The following is an 11,064-nucleotide window of genomic DNA, read 5'->3' as shown; positions in this document are numbered from 1 at the left end:
TCCGTTATTTGTTATATAATTCTACTCTTCTTTTTAAGGTCACGGAACCATTTGAGCTGGTGGGGATGGACCTGATAGGGCAATTGGTGACAACAACACAGGACCATAAATATATATGTGTCCTTGTGGATTATTTTACCAAGTGGTCACAGGCCTACCTGCTAAAATGCAAATGTGCAGAGGAAGTCACCACAAGCATTTTGAAATTCGTTTATCGTTTAGTTTGGGGCTCCGAAAAGAATTCTGACTGACCAAGGAAGGGAATTCGTCAATGCGGTAAATTGGATTGATCAAATAAGTGACTTTAATGGACAGAGAATATGATACTTAAATTGCAAACACATTCCTTATTATACTGTCTGTACACTTTTTTAGCTTTATTACATATTAATCTTTATTAACAGATCAACAAGCGAGTCTGCACAAAACTGTCAACTGAACGAAGTTTATGCTCTCCTTATCATCCGCAAACCAATGGCTTGGTGGAGCGGATGAATGGGACAATCTAAAGGTTGGGAAAATGCATCTTACTAGTTTTTACCTTTGTGACTTCAAGTGTTGTTTATGAGTAACATGAATTGTCATTATTAAGGTATTCCAAAATATTTTCAGGAAGCATTGGTTTCAAACATTAGCTGATATTTTTTGCTTTTGATTTAACAAAAACTCTTTCTTGTTTTGCCAAATACTTTTTCAGAACTTTAAGCAAATTAGTGGGTGAGAGACCAGATACGTGGGACGTATATCTGGATGCAATTATGTTTGGATTGTGCACAAAAAAACAAATCACAACAAAGTTCTCACCGTACTTCCTCATGTTTGGAGGCCCGCTACCCTTCTGAGGTGCCAGAACAATACCAGGTTAGGCTATAAATGTTAATACATTTTCAATTCATTATAATTAATTATTTGTCACATAGCTCAGCTGATGTGTTCTGAGACTGTCTATATATGCAAAGTCCATTATTAAATAACAACCCAAACTGTCACAACTATTTGGTTTATAGGTGGACAATGCAGTGGAGCAAAGTATTGGTGAGGAGATAGTGGCAGAGGGAGTGAGACGGCTGGATGAGTTAAAAAATGCCATCCATGTAAATATTGAAAAGGCACAAGATTCTGCGAAGAGGCTGAAGTCTGGTGCACAAAGGCACCATTTCAAAGTTGGTGACCGACTGTGGAGGCAAAATATTAGGAGCCAGCAGAGGAAAGGTGGCAAGCTGGATGCCAACTTTCTAGGACCTTATATAATTACAAAAATACAAGGCAAGAATGCCAGTCTGCTGGGAGAGAAGGGTGCCGTTTTCCATAAAGTTAATATGGATCATCTAAAACTGGCCAAAGAGGAGACACCTCGTATCCCTCACAAGATTGACATAAAAGGTCTGTCCACCACACCAGCAAGCCAAATCTCTGCTCCATTTCATACAGCCTCTCTTGACTTGACTACAGTTTAACGGTGCATTCTGTAGAGGACGGTGCATTCTGTAGAGGATGGTGCATTCTGTAGAAGATGGTGCATTCTGTAGAGGACGGTGCATTCTGTAGAGGACGGTACATTCTGTAGAGGATGGTGCATTCTGTAGAGGACGGTACATTCTGTAGAGGATGGTGCATTCTGTAGAGGATGGTGCATTCTGTAGAGGACGGTGCATTCTGTAGATGACGGTGCATTCTGTAGAGGATGGTGCATTCTGTAGAGGATGGTACATTCTGTAGAGGATGGTGCATTCTGTAGAGGACAGTGCATTCTGTAGAGGACGGTGCATTCTGTAGAGGATGGTGCATTCTGTAGAGGATGGTACATTCTGTAGAGGATGGTGCATTCTGTAGAGGATGGTACATTCTGTAGAGGATGGTACATTCTGTAGAGGATGGTACATTCTGTAGCCTTTGCTTTCTCTCCCTTCATCTGGGCATTATACGTTTTACCAAAACTCTTTCAAATGCTCAAGGATTGCTTGATACCATCAGAATCTTCCTGATGTGATTGCCTTCAAAATTCACTGTCCACTGAGTCACTGTTACATGTCTTTAGTACATATATAACTTAATAAAACTTGTTTGGGTTGAAAAGTGTTACTTCGGTATAAAATAAAGCAGCATTCTTGGTGTTTCTTACGCAGGTCATGTACCCCCATGAGAATCGGCCCCTTTATTTGGATCCTTTGGGAGAGTCTCCAGTTAAAATGAGGAAATGCTTAGAATCGACAAGGTACTTTCTGCTGTAACATTTTCTCCATAATAATAATAATTATTATTCATGTAATAACATATGATAAAATCGACTGATCTAAATTTGGTGTTCAAGGGCATTCCTGCTCAGCAAAGGCTGCAGTCTTCCTAGGTGGACCTGCAGTACCCTCCCTCACAAACTTCAGAAAGGCAGCACATCCTGTGGAGTCTTGGCTTTGAAAGTAAGTATTGAATAGTTGTTTCCATGGGCAATTTGTACCGAAATGGTACTTGACGTTGGAGTACTTAAGTGTTTGTACTAAAACACTAGATCTTGTCCTGAAAGTCTGATTTGAATAAAATCTTTTCCAGTTTGCTGAGAGCATTTTGAAAGGGGAGGACATTAATATCAGTACTGACCAAAAGGCAGCTGAGAAGCTGAGGCTGGTTATTGCCATGACTCTCATCCGAGAATCTGGTACGTGATCAGCGAGACTCTTCTTCTGAACTGTGTTCCTTATTAAAAGGACAGTATAAAACCCCGTACCTGTTATGTACAGGATGTTTAACCTTACACCGCATTTGTTTGTATATGTTATTGATGTATTTACTAAACTGAAGTGTTTGCTTTCTTTACAGACAGTCTCAGCAACCTCTGCCATTTTTGTGGGTTGAAGGAGTCTGGCAAACTATGGGTAATTTCTACAATATTGCAATACATTAGTGATAAGCGTACTTATAAGATTCATTTCTTTGATAATAATATAGTAAAACGAGGTATTGCTTTTCTTTTCATGGGTGTGGATTGAGTATTCAGGGGTCAGTAGCTGCTGGTTCTAGCTCTAGGAGCAGAGCGCTAACTTGACGTACGTGTCTAGTGTTTTTCATTATTAGCAAATTTCTGCTTCTGTTTTGTGTAATGGTGTATACATTTATCAAGTTGGTGGCTGCCTTTTTAAACCATAAGCAATACTGAGTGGATCTGGGCATTTACAAAGCATCTCACTGTGCTCTTTCCTCCTAGATTTGCTGAATCATTTATTTTTATTGTTTTTTTTCCCTTTTGGAGAGAAACTTTGTCTTTCAGTCAAAAATGTACAGGCAAATGGATTTAACTTAATCAGTCAGGCTGCTATTTGGATGAAAAGGGTGTTTTGCTAGATAACACAGATAAGAAATTCACTGTTTCTCAAGTGAGTGCAAGTGAGTTTCCAGCTGTAACCTGCACAAGTAATTTGATGAAACACTGGACACTGACTCCAACAGGAGTCACTGGGAGAGTATTTACCTGTCAGATAGTCAGTGAGGATATGAGGGCAGATGGTGAACCAGCTGGTATTGGTGTTTGCACAATGTTTACAGCTATAAGTTGAGCAGTTATATCAACGGCCTGTCATCCTTATTCTGCTCATCTGTTTTTTCTATATACTGATGTTTTAGGACATCAACTGCTATTATATGTAGACAGCAATCTTCCCTGAATTTCCTATTATGATTACATTAATTGCTATGAATATTAAATGTGAAAAGTGTAAACTATACTACACTGGAAACACTCTCCCTTCCCTGTAGATCTGCTGTGATGTTTGCAGCAGATGGTACCACCATGACTGCGTGCAGAATCCTCCTGTTGATCAGGACTATATTTGTCCAGCATGCACATAAGGAATTGTCAGTTTATTAGTTTTGTGTTTCATGGAGGATTATTTATTTATTTATTTGACAATGTGACTAATTTTACTTATTTATTTGCTTATTGCTTTTATTTGAATCATATTGCCTTACTTGTTTGTTTTCTAATATTATTACTATCCATAATAATCAGTTCGTTTTTGATGTTAAGCCTTTAGTTTGTAGTCATTGTTCGAATTGTTAATTGTATTATTAAAGTTATTAAAGTTTCTATGCCTTCACAAATAATTTACCTATTGAATCTCAGATGATATCTATAGGAAAACTTTAATGTTGAAATTAATAATTACAACTAGAACGTTAAGTTCCTACATTATATCCCATTTCATGCCCACTTGACATCAGCAAGGTCTGTTTCATAATCTGTGTAAGTACAGTGCATTATATGTGTTGCCATGAGACAACATATTCATTTTTTGGCATTCAAGATCATTGGCATTCAAACTGTAATTTTAACTACAAATCATGATGCAAACTTGGTACCAAAACATACATGGCAGGTTGTTACATTCCGTGCGTGGATGGGGGGTGAGGAAGCAACTCCAGGAGCCAGGAATCTAGATAGGCAGATTTATTTAGGGGGGGACGAAAAGGATCGGGGAGACAGCAACAAACATCAATGACAGATATCGGGAAACTGACTTGAACGTTGACTTGAATTGTTTGACTGTACAATTTTTTAAAAAGTTCTGTAAAATACCTTAAATGATAATACTGTAAATATCAATCAGGTAAAATAATTTTTATAATATATAAAATGTTTGTAAATATTAAATTTATCTTTAATACGATTTTGAATTGTAACATTATTTTTTTTTGCTTCAGTTACTGGTGTAATCTGTAACATGATAAATACATGAGTATACGTATTAAAATACAGTTTTAAATATGCAGTTTACAGTTCATGGAAACAAAGTAAGCTGTTATACATTAAACAGTACTGCTGTAATTTTACAGCAGAATTTATACTGTGGCGTTGGTGAGCCAATCGCCGGCTGGTCTATTTGCATGTGTCCCAGCATGCCGCACTGTCATGCTGAGAATAGCCGATGTCTATGTCATGCATGTAGTTCATGTTCCAGGTTCCATGCGTTACGAATAAAAGAGCTTTAACCAGACTGCATTTCTGACACGGCATCATGGCAGGAAACAACAGATATTGCAATGCAGTAGAAAACCTCCACCTGTACGTTTTATGGTTTTTAACTGCTAGTTTTACAAAAAAAAAAAAAAAAACATAATACTTTAATCTGAAAATATTTGGAAAGATATGGATTCAAACAATTTATTATACAGAATAATATGTACCTTATCACATTAAATGGCACTACTGTAGTAGAACCATATATGTTGAGTATACTTTGATAGAGAATGTGAAGCACCAGGGGGAACTTCAGTAGTGGCAAAGGCCAAAATTATAAACAAAACAAGTGTGAACACTGGGTCGGGATGATTTTGGAGGCCAAAAAGCTTCCTTTTTTGAATCTTACAGTTGTCCCCCTCATGCTCTTTGCTACCCTAAAAGTTTTATGTGCTTTTTATGGAGGCTTGTTACCAAAATAAGGTATAATACGGGTCAAGTTCAAGGAGACTTTGCCTCCACATGCAGGGCCCATGTCACCTTTTTCCTGTACCAGCGCTTCAAGGGACTTTCATTTCAACAAAGTATGGGGTTCTACTCTGATGATGTAAAGAAAGACTATGCTTTAGTGTCCAAGTCTATTAAGAAATATTCAACGTGTATTACCCGTGTTAATGTTAAACTTTCAAAGCTACAAAAGGCATCCCAGATACCACACATATGTTGAAATGACATTGATTCCATATTAAAAAACATTGATCTTCAATGTTCATTTAGCATTGATCTTGCTCGTTGAAAAGGCCGTCTATCCAACGTTGAAAAGTCAACCATTTGCGATAAGGATTCAACGTTGTTTCAACACTTGTTTCACAACTTCTTCATTCATTGATTTAATGTTGAATTAGTGTATGTCAAATCAATATTGGGTTATAATTGCTTCACAAGTGAATTAATGCTGAAATTATGTTATATCCAGCAGGGCTTTCTAAAGCTAAATAAAAAATAGCATGTACAGATATTCAAATTGAATTTATTATTCATTTATTATTGAATTTATTATTCACATTATATATGTCACGATCTGGGGCGGGCGCTGGATAGCGCACAGGCGGTAAAGCTGGCAAGGAACAGGCGAGCAGGCGAACTCGGGGAAAATGAGGATTTATTCAAACGGGAACGGGACAACGGAAGGTACACAGGCACTGACATCTACTAACATCAATGACAGACACTGAACTCTGGTAAGACATGGACTCAAATAGACAGGACTGATTGAAAATAATCAGACACAGCTGGGTACGATCAGGGAAGCACACGTGGATAATCAGGGGGGTGTGGCACACATGAGGATCGTACGAGCTGGGCGTGACAATATATACATTCACAGAAAAATAGCACAATGGTGGTAATTTTATAGTAATTTGATAACAATCACAAAAACATTGAAGTGCAAATTGACCCCCCCAAGCGGCCCACACCCACTTCTGTTCATTTTCTCTTTGCACCTCCCTGACGTTCTGCTGCATATCGGAGCCATTTCGTGACAGCATCACTGAAGATATGATGGGTCACTTCCTTGTAGTGGTGCTGTAGAGTTTCTGATATTGAAGAGAAAATAAGCTGTCATTAAAGATTTAACAGAGCTAAAGATTTACAGTTAAATGATCAACAGTACATAGCTGAATTGTTTGATCCAGTTACTAAAATGGATCAGCGTCTCCCTTTCAATTTGTATTTAAAGGACAAAATCACCATCCATCCATCCATCCATCCATCATCTCCCGCTTAATCCGGAGTCGGGTCGCGGGGGCAGCAGCCTCAGCAGGGAGACCCAGACTTCCCTCTCCCCGGCCACTTCGTCCAGCTCCTCTGGGGGGACCCCGAGGCGTTCCCAGGCCAGCCGAGAGACATAGTCTCTCCAGCGTGTCCTGGGTCTTCCCCGGGGCCTCCTCCCAGTGGGACATGCCCGGAATACCTCCCCAGGGAGGCGTCCCGGAGGCATCCTGATCAGATGCCCGAGCCACCTCATCTGTCTCCTCTCGATGCGGAGGAGCAGCGGCTCTACTCTGAGTCCCTCCCGAATGACTGAGCTCCTCACCCTATCTCTAAGGGAGAGCCCAGCCACCCTGCGGAGGAAACTCATTTCGGCCGCTTGTACCCGCGATCTCGTTCTTTCGGTCACTACCCAAAGCTCATGACCATAGGTGAGGGTAGGAACGTAGATTGACTGGTAAATCGAGAGCTACGCCTTTTGGCTCAGCTCTCTCTTCACCATGACAGACCGATGCAGCGCCCGCATGACTGCTGACGCCGCACCGATCCGCCTGTCGATCTCCCGCTCCATCGTTCCCCCACTCGTGAACAAGATCCCGAGATACTTAAACTCCTCCACTTGGGGGAGGACCCCATCCCCAACCCGGAGAGAGCACTCTACCCTTTTCCGGCTGAGAACCGTGGTCTCAGATTTGGAGGTGCTGATTCTCATCCCAGCCGCTTCGCACTCGGCTGCGAACTGCTCCAGTGAGAGCTGAAGGTCACGGCTCGATGAGGCCAACAGAACCACATCATCCGCAAAAAGCAGAGACCTAATCCTGAGGTCACCGAACCGGACGCCCTCAACGCCCTGGCTGCGCCTAGAAATTCTGTCCATAAAAACCATGAACAGAATCGGTGACAAAGGGCAGCCCTGACGGAGTCCAACCCTCACCGGAAACGAGTCCGACTTATTTCCGCCCATGCGGACCAAACTCTGGCACCGGTCATACAGGGACCGAACTGCCCTTAAAAGGGAGCCCGGTACCCCATACTCCCGGAGCACTCCCCACAGGACCCCCCGAGGGACACGGTCGTATGCCTTTTCCAAGTCCACAAAACACATGTAGACTTGTCGGGCAAACTCCCATGAACCCTCCAGAACCCTGCTGAGAGTATAGAGCTGGTCCACTGTTCCACGGCCAGGGCGAAAACCACACTGCTCCTCCTGAATCCGAGGTTCGACAATCCGGCGGACCCTCCTTTCCAGGACCCCCGAATAGACCTTACCAGGGAGGCTGAGGAGTGTGATCCCCCTGTAGTTGGAGCACACCCTCCGGTCCCCCTTCTTAAAAAGGGGGACCACCACCCTGGTCTGCCAATCCAGAGGCACTGCCCCTGATGTCCACGCGATGCTGCAGATGCGTGTCAGCCAGGACAGCCCCGCAGCATCCAGAGCCTTGAGGAAGTCTGGGCGAATCTCGTCCACCCCCGGGGCCCGGCCACCAAGGAGCTTTTTGACCACCTCAGCGACCTCCACCCCCGAGATAGGCGAGTCCACCCCCAAGTCCCCACACTCTGCTTCCATAGTGGAAGGCGTGTCGGTGGGATTGAGGAGGTCTTCGAAGTACTCCCTCCACCGACCCAAAACGTCCCGAGCTGAGGTCAGCAGCGCACCATCCCCACCATAAATAGTGTTGATGCTGCACCGCTTTCCCGCCCGGAGCCGCCGGATGGTGGACCAGAATCTCCTCGAAGCCGTCCGGAAGTCGTTCTCCATGGCCTCACCAAACTCCTCCCACACCCGAGTTTTTGCCTCAGCGACCGCCAAAGCCGCATTCCGCTTGGCCTGCCGGTAGCTGTCAGCTGCGTCTGGAGTCCCACAGGCCAGAAAGGCCCGATAAGACTCCTTCTTTAGCTTGACGGCATCCCTTACCACCGGTGTCCACCAGCGGGTTCGGGGATTGCCGCCGCGACAGGCACCGACCACCTTACGGCCGCAGCTCTGGTCAGCCGCCTCCACAATGGAGGCACGGAACATGGCCCATTCGGACTCAATGTCCCCCGCCTCCCCCAGGATATGGGAGAAGTTCTGCTGGAGGTAGGAGTTGAAACTCTCCCTGACAGGGGATTCCGCCAGACGTTCCCAGCAGACCCTCACTATACGCTTGGGCCTGCCAGGCCTGGCCGGCTTCCTCCCCCACCAGCGGAGCCAACCCACCACCAGGTAGTGATCGGTTGACAGCTCCGCCCCTCTCTTCACCCGAGTGTCCAAAACATGCGGCCGCAAGTCCGACGACACGACTACAAAGTCGATCATCGAACTGCGGCCTAGGGTGTCCTGGTGCCAAGTGCACATATGGACACCCTTATGCTTGAACATGGTGTTCATTATGGACAGTCCATGACGAGCACAGAAGTCCAATAACAAAACACCGCTCGGGTTCAGATCGGGGGGGCCGTTCCTCCCAATCACGCCCCTCCAGGTCTCACTGTCGCTGCCCACGTGAGCATTGAAGTCCCCCAGCAGAACAAGGGAGTCCCCAGGAGGAGCGCTCTCCAACACCCCTTCCAAGGACTCCAAAAAGGGTGGGTATTCCGAACTGCTGTTTGGCGCATAAGCGCAAACAACAGTCAGGACCCGTCCCCCCACCCGAAGGCGGAGGGAGGCTACCCTCTCGTCCACTGCGGTAAACCCCAATGTACAGGCACCCAGCCTGGGGGCAATAAGTATGCCCACGCCCGCTCGGCGCCTCTCCCCGCGGGCAACTCCAGAGTGGAAAAGGGTCCAACCCCCCTCAAGGTGACTGGTTCCAGAGCCCAAGCTGTGCGTCGAGGTGAGTCCGACTATATCTAGCCGGAACTTCACAACCTCGCGCACCAGCTCAGGCTCTTTCCCCATCAGAGAGGTGACATTCCATGTCCCTAGAGCTAGCTTCTGCAGCCGAGGATCGGACCGCCAAGGTCCCCGCCTTTGGCCGCCGCCCAGATCACTTCGCACCCGACCCCTATGGCCCCTCCCATGGGTGGTGAGCCCATTGGAGGGGGGTTTTTTCAAAGTAAGATGTACAAAAGACAAGGGGGGCAAATAAATAATCCAAGTGTGCAGAAAATCATCCCATCCATCCATCCATTTCCCAAACCACTTATCCTACTGGGTCACAGGCGGTCCGGAGCCTACCCCGGAAGCAATGGGCATGAGGCAGGGAACAACCCAGGATGGGGGGCCAGCCCATCGCAGGGCACACTCATACACCATTCACTCTCACACCCACACCTACGGGCAATTTAGCAACTCCAGTTAGCCTCAGCATGTTTTTGGACTGTGGGGGGATACCAGAGTACCCGGAGGAAACCTCACGACAACATGGGGAGAACATGCAAACGCCACACACATGTGACCCAGGCGGAGACTCGAACCCGGGTCCCAGAGGTGTGAGGCAACAGTGGGAGAGACAGCAAGAGGCTGCTGACGGCAGAGAATGCAGGCGACATGGAGGGGAGTGAGAAAAGGAGCAAATATTGATGGTTAAGAGTGAATAATGACGTCACAGCAGCCTGATCCTGATGTTAGTTTAATATGCTTCTTAGTTTGGCCTGTGGTGTGTATTTCAGATACAGCATTTAATCAGGGAGACTGAGTGTGAGTCAATGGCAGAGAGAGAGAGAGAGAGAGAGAGCAGACAGGCAGGTGAAGATGAAGGTGTATTAGGGAGGAGGGGGGAGGAGCTTGGACCTTCACCAAATCAGCCAAATGTAAATGCCACGTCTATCAAACAGGAGACCCTGCTTTCAGGAGAAATGGTTTAAAGATCACACTGGGCTCCATTACAGCCCCCCCTCGTCTTAAGGGGGGTTCTTTGTTTCTACTGTGCAAAATAATTTGTAACACAAATGTCTAAACTGGCATGAAAGACACATTCAGCTCTTGTGAAGACTGGCATGTGAAACTGGAAAAGGCACTGGGGAAATTCAGTGCACATAAAGACAGGCAGTGCCACAGATTAGCACTGATGACATGGATTCAGAAGATCAATCCTGTTAATATTCAACCTTCAGATGAGCTGGAAAGAGCAGCAGCAAGTGAGGAAAAATCTTCTGAAGTTAAGTACTTGGCACGGCAAGGCCTGGCTTTTCGAGGTGTTGGTAAGGAGAGTGGGAATTTCAAGCAGCTTCTAATGCAAACAGCAGAGGGCGATGCAGAGCTGACCATGTGGCTGAAAGGTCACTTTGATTTCACCAGTGCAGTTTAACTGTAACACCTGTTCCTGGATTGCCCTCAGTCCTTGTTATTGGTTATGATTCTCACTGTCCTGCATTGTGTCTTGTTAGCTGTGTATTTAAGTGCCTGTTCTGCTTCTGTT

This window comes from Brienomyrus brachyistius, unplaced genomic scaffold (genome assembly GCF_023856365.1).
Source record: "Brienomyrus brachyistius isolate T26 unplaced genomic scaffold, BBRACH_0.4 scaffold87, whole genome shotgun sequence".
In the NCBI taxonomy this organism is placed as follows: domain Eukaryota; kingdom Metazoa; phylum Chordata; class Actinopteri; order Osteoglossiformes; family Mormyridae; genus Brienomyrus; species Brienomyrus brachyistius.
This window is presented reverse-complemented; position numbering follows the sequence as displayed.